Genomic DNA, 6,751 nt, shown 5'->3' with positions numbered 1-6,751 from the left:
AGTGCAAACAAGTGGAAATCAGGACTGAATCTGAACAGGAAGTGATGTGTCCTCATAAAAAACACAGTAAGAACTGACATGTTCTGTTTAATACTACTACTAACTGATTTAAGCGTTCCCTTTGTGGAACATGCGCATACAGGGATAAATAAAGTTATAATCTGTACTCTACACACAAATTTGTGCTTTTTCTCCCAGGGTGCAATGATTTTCTTGTGAATGTCGATAACATGGAGGTGGTAACACATGACCTGATCGATATAGACAACAAGATCCTTACCACGGACATCCCTGAGTGGTTTCAGGTGTGTGTTTGTCAGTGTTTACCATGCTATCAAACTGATGAATTGTTGTTCTATTGTCAGACACACCATACATGATTGTGGTGATTACATCATGTGTTTCCAGTCTGATTTCCTGTCATCTGTCTCCCAGTTACGATCCATCCCTGTTGGGCCTTGTAATGATGGTGAGCTGGCCAAGGAAGCAGAATGGATCTTCACATCAGCCTTCTTTGATGACCTGCACGAAAAGACAACCACAAAGTTCGATGTTAAAAGCCACCGCATGATCAGCAAAATTAAAAACGCCCTTGACTTTATGAGGAATAAACTGTATGAGGTACGGTAATCTCACCTTCCAACCACAATGAATTCCCCTCATATTTACCTGAGGTTGCTCTGTCCTTCTGACATTGTAAAGAAGTTTTTTTTACGAAGTTTTTTTTACATATTTTTATTCCCATTTAGGTTCCTTTCATCGCTTTCTACAGGAAAGAGTTTGTGGAACCAGAACTCAACATTAGAAACTTGTGGAAGGTGTGGCAGTGGGATGAAATGGTACAGTATGGTTCGTTTTGCTCAGAATAAAGAGATGACATTTTACTTTTGCTTTGAATTATTTCACTTCTTTCATGCATCAGCTTGACATACTGTGTGTCTGCTACTCCTAATTTTGTCGTTCATTATTCATTCACCATTAATTTTCATTTTACACCCACCAGTGGACTCGTTTCCAGATCCACAAGCTGAACCTGACCGTGGTGTTCGACAGGATGCAGTCGTATCAGTCCGAGTGGCTCTCAGGGCATCCTGACAAACATATAGCCAGTGGCATCCGTCGTGTCTACCCGTCTGACATAAAGAGGTAAGTTTCCAAAGCTCAGGATGTAAAATATATACTGAATTTAGTTGTGATTGTACTAAGACATGACTCGTTGACAGATCACTTTTCTTCCATCATCTCTAGGCGTTTTTCTGTCCCGTTAAAACAGATTTGATCTTGTTTTATAGGCTTGAAGCAGTGCAGACTGTCGAAGGCCTGAGGGATATGCACAACCAAGTTCTGCTCTACTATGGCCAAGACATCCCCAAGATTCCAAAGGTTATCGGAGACTTCGAGAAGAGATTTGTGTCAGAGATCGGTGAGCATATTTTTCTGATTTGCTGATTTTGTTGGACGATGGATGGATGCTGCGAAATCAATAGATTCTCATAGAAAACATTTTAATTCAGAAAGTTCTACGTTTTTACTGATTTCGGTTCATGATCCATTGTAATTTTACCCTTTCTTTAGGTGAATACCCTAAATTGGCCTCTCAAATAGATTTTCACACTAGCTACCGGAAGTCAGGATTTGGTGAGTCTCGTCTCACACAACACAGCATGTTAAAGTATGTCCACTGTGTTCACCTTGTTGGCAGCACTTCAGAGTTCGTACATCCTGCTTTGAAGCGGTGATGAACTGTAATTGTCAGTGTTCGTGCGTTTGTTTGTTTGTTTGTTCGTTCGTCCGTCCGTTTGTCCACCAAATATCTTCGCAACCGTTGCAGATAGAAAGATGAAACAAAAAGCAGAATACTTGGACAGCAAAGGGGATGAAAATGAGACCTTGAAAAAACTAGGTCAAGGTCAAATTTCAACTTGTGTACACTCAGGAACCGGATAAGATAGAAAGACGAGGAAGAAGGCCAGTGTGAGTAGGACCATAGATCAAAGCTAGTGCTTTGATCAATGACAGTAGGTCAGAGCACTATCTTTGATCTTTGACCCATGCAAGTAGGTCAGGGTAAAATTTCGAATTCAGGGGTGATCGTGGGATGTTGCAGGTCCGATTGCCTTGTTTCTTCTTATTCTGCTTCTTCCTCACTGCAGGTGGCTTTGCTATGAAGTTTGGATGGACTCCAAAGGTGTTTGAAGAAAAACTTATGTGCAGTCACTGGGGCCATGACACCATGCAGTACCCTGATGATCCTGTAGAAGTGGCCAAAGATTATGTCAGCTTGGTGTACAACACTCCGGAGAAAGTACTGGAAATAACCACGTTTATTGTGGCTATGCAAATTGCGTGTCACCCCGCGGTCAGATACAATCTCCGACGGCTCTTTGAGAAGAAAGCCATTGTCAACTTTGCTACCGGGACAGACAAACGGGTAGATACCAACAGCATAACATTTTTTTTAACTAACATGCCCTGTTATTTGCTTATTTCCTGTCAAAAAACCCCATAATTCTCATTTTGCTTGCTCTTTGGTTTCTCTAGAGTACGCCAGTGAAAGACCTGAAAGGAGATGAGTTCTTGAGGATGTGTTTGGCAGAGGATGGGGGTCAAGCTGTCATTGATATCAGCTTAGATCCTGCCTTGGCCAACAGGTAAGCATCTTGAAATCACAGGTGAGCAAATGCACAGCATAAGAAAAGCATGTCTGATAAAATGTTAGCCCAACATAGATTAACCAATAGTTAATAATGTAGTCTGATCCAGTCCACCTAACAAAAAAATGCTCATATTAATAAGCACAGCAAGTCCACTAATTCCTGACTTTTGAGTTCCAACTTCATATATAAATAATAAGTTTGTATTTTTCCTCTGCTTTTCTTCAGAATCAGAACAGACCAGAGGTACATGGACTTGATCGAACAGGCGTACTTCAGGGACACTTTGAGTCCCCAAAAACAGAAGTGGAACAAGCTACGACGTTTAGCCGTCAAGACGTCTCTCACGCAGTTCCTCTTCCATCAAATGGCGTGGGAGACGAAGCTACGTCTGATCGCCGCCGCCAAAGAAAGCGTTGTCAAGGTATTTAACATGACGTGTTTTCTGACCTCAGGGTAATTGAATGAATGTTAATGAGCAAAATATTACTCAAACGTTGATGCGATGGACGTTTGTCGACATCTTCATCGAGTTCCATGTTTTTTCTTGCAGTCCTGCACTCGTCAGTTGTTTAAATGGCTCAAGGTGGCTCCTTACAGACCAGAGCAGATTGACAAAGACGATATGAGGGATGAGAATCAAGGCCAAGGCATTCGGACACTAGGCGTAGCCTACACACCCTCCTGGTATCTACCACCACATTGTTCTTGTCTTTCCCCCAAGCAGTATTGCTCTCTGTTTAACTCAAAGCGATGTGTTAATGCAGCAATATGGTTTCTAATGTTCAACTTTCATCTCCCAGCGAAGCACCTCCTGTCTTCTGTGCGCTGATCAATGAGGAAGGAAAGGTCACGGACACCTTGAGATTACTCTATTTCATGAAGAGCAGGAATTCCTTTCGCATGGATGAAAAAAAGAGGAAGGTAAAGCCGGGGAAGACGACAGCCAACAGTTGCTCTTCTGTTTTCGAGATGATCGCTCAAACATTTCTCTGTCCCACTCAGGACTTTGAAGAACTCCAGATGTTCCTGAGCAGCAAGAAACCTCACGTGATTGCTGTTGCCGGAGAGGACTGGTAAATACCGTTCTGATCCTGATAAGAACGTAAGCCTTTCTAACAGTATTCACAAGCTGTGATTGAGTTCATGACGCGTTCATGTGCACAGCGATGTCCAAATTATCATAGAGGACATCAATCGGGCTATTAAAGGACTCCAGTCAGAGTCTGCCCTGCCCAGCATGAAGGTGGAACTGGTTGACAACGAATTGGCCAAGCTCTACATGAGCAGCAAGAAGTCGGAGGTAAACCAGTGTCTCCATCACACGCTGGTAGAGACTTGGCTGTGGATTCGCTGCGGTGTGTTTAATCACACTGAGGCTCTGCGTTCTCTCCTTTAGGTGGAGTTTGCGTTATACCCTCCTCTGTTGCGACAAGCCATGTCGATAGCCAGGAAGCTCCAGGATCCCCTGATGGAGTACGCTCACGTCTGCAGCAGCGATGAAGACCTTCTCCGTCTCAGACTTCACCCGCTCCAGGTGAGAGACGCTGAAGAAAGGTTTGTTGTTTTATCCATTCGGATCTTCCAGTTCTTTATTTCAGCCACATTTACTGGGAAACCACTGAGTGAATTGTTGATTTATGTTAATGTGAAAATATGATTTGAATTTTTGAATTTTTTTTGGTGCCTTTTGGATGTTGGTTAGCATTTCCTGTTGTATTCATGCAGCTTTTATTCTCTGTGTCTGACTAATTAAACTTAACAAAATATTCTATGTAAGAGTGAATTCTAGGGGGAAAAAAAATCGTAATTTTTCTTGCATCAACTAACTATTAAATATTACGCTGAGAGGATGTGACTGAACGCTTCTGCTAAGCGACAGCTATTTACATTTGAGAGTCTGTCTCTGCTCACCTCGTTTCTTAGGAACAGGTGTCGACGGAGGATCTGCTGTCTTCTCTCCATCGTGAATTCATCAACTGCATCAGTGATGTTGGAGTGGATTTGAACAAGGCCGTCGCCCATCCTCACGCTCAGAGCGTCGTTCAGTACGTCTGCGGTCTGGGACCCAGGAAGGCATCGCACTTGCATAAGGCGTGTTATCTGACGAGTCTTGTCATTTTCTGAGCAGCGTTTCCCTCTCTACTTCATCCAATAACCGCCGTGGTCCGTGTATTTGTGCAGGTTCTGAAACGGAGCAGGACTCCTCTGAAAAACAGATCCCAGCTGTCCACCTTGTGTGGCCTTGGACCCCGAGTTGCAAACAACTGTTGTGGTTTCATCAAGATTAACCCCATGTCGCTGGAGAACAGGTTGGTGTCTGGTTGAGATCTTCCACATGGAGACAAGAAAACAAGATGAGAATGTTTCAAATCAACGTTGTTTTTCCTGTTTAGCGCCGACTCTGTCATCAACCTCCTGGACGGTTGGCTCGCTCCATGGCCGTAGACGCCCTTCAACGAGATGGGCGGAAAAAGAGCCCAGATGAGGCTGTGGAGACGATCTTAAGAAATCCCCAACCTCTCACACATCTGAACTTGGGTGTCTATGCCAATCATCTTGAGAACCTGGTCAGTGTGTGTCGAGACTTTGACTTCAGGACTGTTGTAAACATTTTTAACAGCTTAGAAAACTTCTACTGGACAAAATACTCAGTGTGCTTATGAGGCCACACTGAGCTACCCTGGGGTCATTCTGTAGTTTGATCCCCGGCCCTTGTAGTTTACTTTTCATTGGCTTCTTGAGATAATTTCTCCCAAATATCCGTCCCATTGATGTCCGACTGATTCTGAGAACGATTACAGTTCCACGTGAGCTGGTGGCACCTTGCATGGTTCCATTTGTTCTTTTGTTTAGGGTCACGGCAGGAAAATAATCACCCTGTCTGACATCCGTGAGGAGCTGACCTGCAGGTATAAAGACCGCAGAGTTCCCTACAGATCACCCAACACTGCAGAGGTCTTCCACATGCTGATTAAAGAGTCTCCAGAGGCTTTCCACATCGGTAAGATCCAATATACAGTATATCCTCAGTATTGTGAGGGAGGGTGCAGGAGGTTGACGTTTCTCCTAATCTTTTTGTAGATAAGGAGGTCACCAGCATCATAACTGGCATCGCCTACGAGACGCCTCAGACAGGTGAAAGCTTCAAGCCCATCAAAAGCGGCGCCACCGGGCTGTGGATGTGTCCCAACTGCCAGGAAGAGAACTTTCACGACCTTCAAGAGGTAACAAACGCCCCAATTTGTCTTCTCTCAACAACTTCACGCTAAAAACAGCGACAACAAATGAAGCGCTTTGTTTTTCCATAAGTTGTGGCGACACACGGACGGCGGTTCGTGTCACGGTCAGACCATCGGTTTGTGGACCCGACTGGATAACGGACTAAAGGGATTCATCCCCGCCAGATATTACGCCAGCAGCTCAAACAGACATCCTAAATTGAAGTACAAGGTGAGAATCCTTCAGCTCGTGTTTATTCCACTCACTGCTGACAAATGTGACGATTAAGATGTCAGTTTGTTTCTTTTTCTGGCACTTTATAAAGCCTACCTTGTTTCTCTTCATCCTTCAGGTCGGCATGACGGTTTGTGGCAAAATCAGGAAAATCAACACAAAGGAATTCTGTGTGGAACTCTTTCCGTCCATCTCAGAACAGCTGATGATCTGTATGAATTAACGTCAGCTGAAGTCTGTCTCAACTGGCTCAGGGTTAGGGTTAGTGAACCAACTCGTTGTTGGTTCACTCTGGGAAATACTTGAAATACAGTAATACCTCGCGTATTCACTCTTCAAGATTCCGAGACTCATGGAACACAGCGCACTTCTGTGTATTAAACACGTAAAAGTGCTTTAAACTGTCTATAATAGTGTGAGAAAAGGTAATAGAAATACATATGGTAGTTTTAATATCAGTATGGGGAGGGTTCGTAAACATTTAAATTTGTCGCAACCCTGAATAACGAGGGATTACTGTATGTTGTTAATACACAAATCTATGCACTAGTTACTTTAATACATAGATTAAATAAAACATAAGACAAGATGTCTGTGTCTTAAACCCTTCTCAAAAGGGGACTTCTCTCTCATATTATTTT

At 43.4% G+C, this 6,751-nt stretch overlaps 1 pseudogene; it reads left to right on the top strand.

Annotated features, from left to right (window-relative positions):
• Window positions 1–230: 230 nt before the first annotated feature.
• LOC137613820 (transcription elongation factor SPT6-like) lies at window positions 231–6,333 on the top strand (annotated as a pseudogene).
• Window positions 6,334–6,751: the final 418 nt, after the last annotated feature.

This window comes from Antennarius striatus, chromosome 19 (assembly GCF_040054535.1).
Source record: "Antennarius striatus isolate MH-2024 chromosome 19, ASM4005453v1, whole genome shotgun sequence".
Classification (NCBI taxonomy): Eukaryota; Metazoa; Chordata; class Actinopteri; order Lophiiformes; family Antennariidae; genus Antennarius; species Antennarius striatus.
The sequence above is the reverse complement of the archived record's forward strand: the minus strand, read 5'-3'. Positions and strand labels throughout refer to the sequence as shown.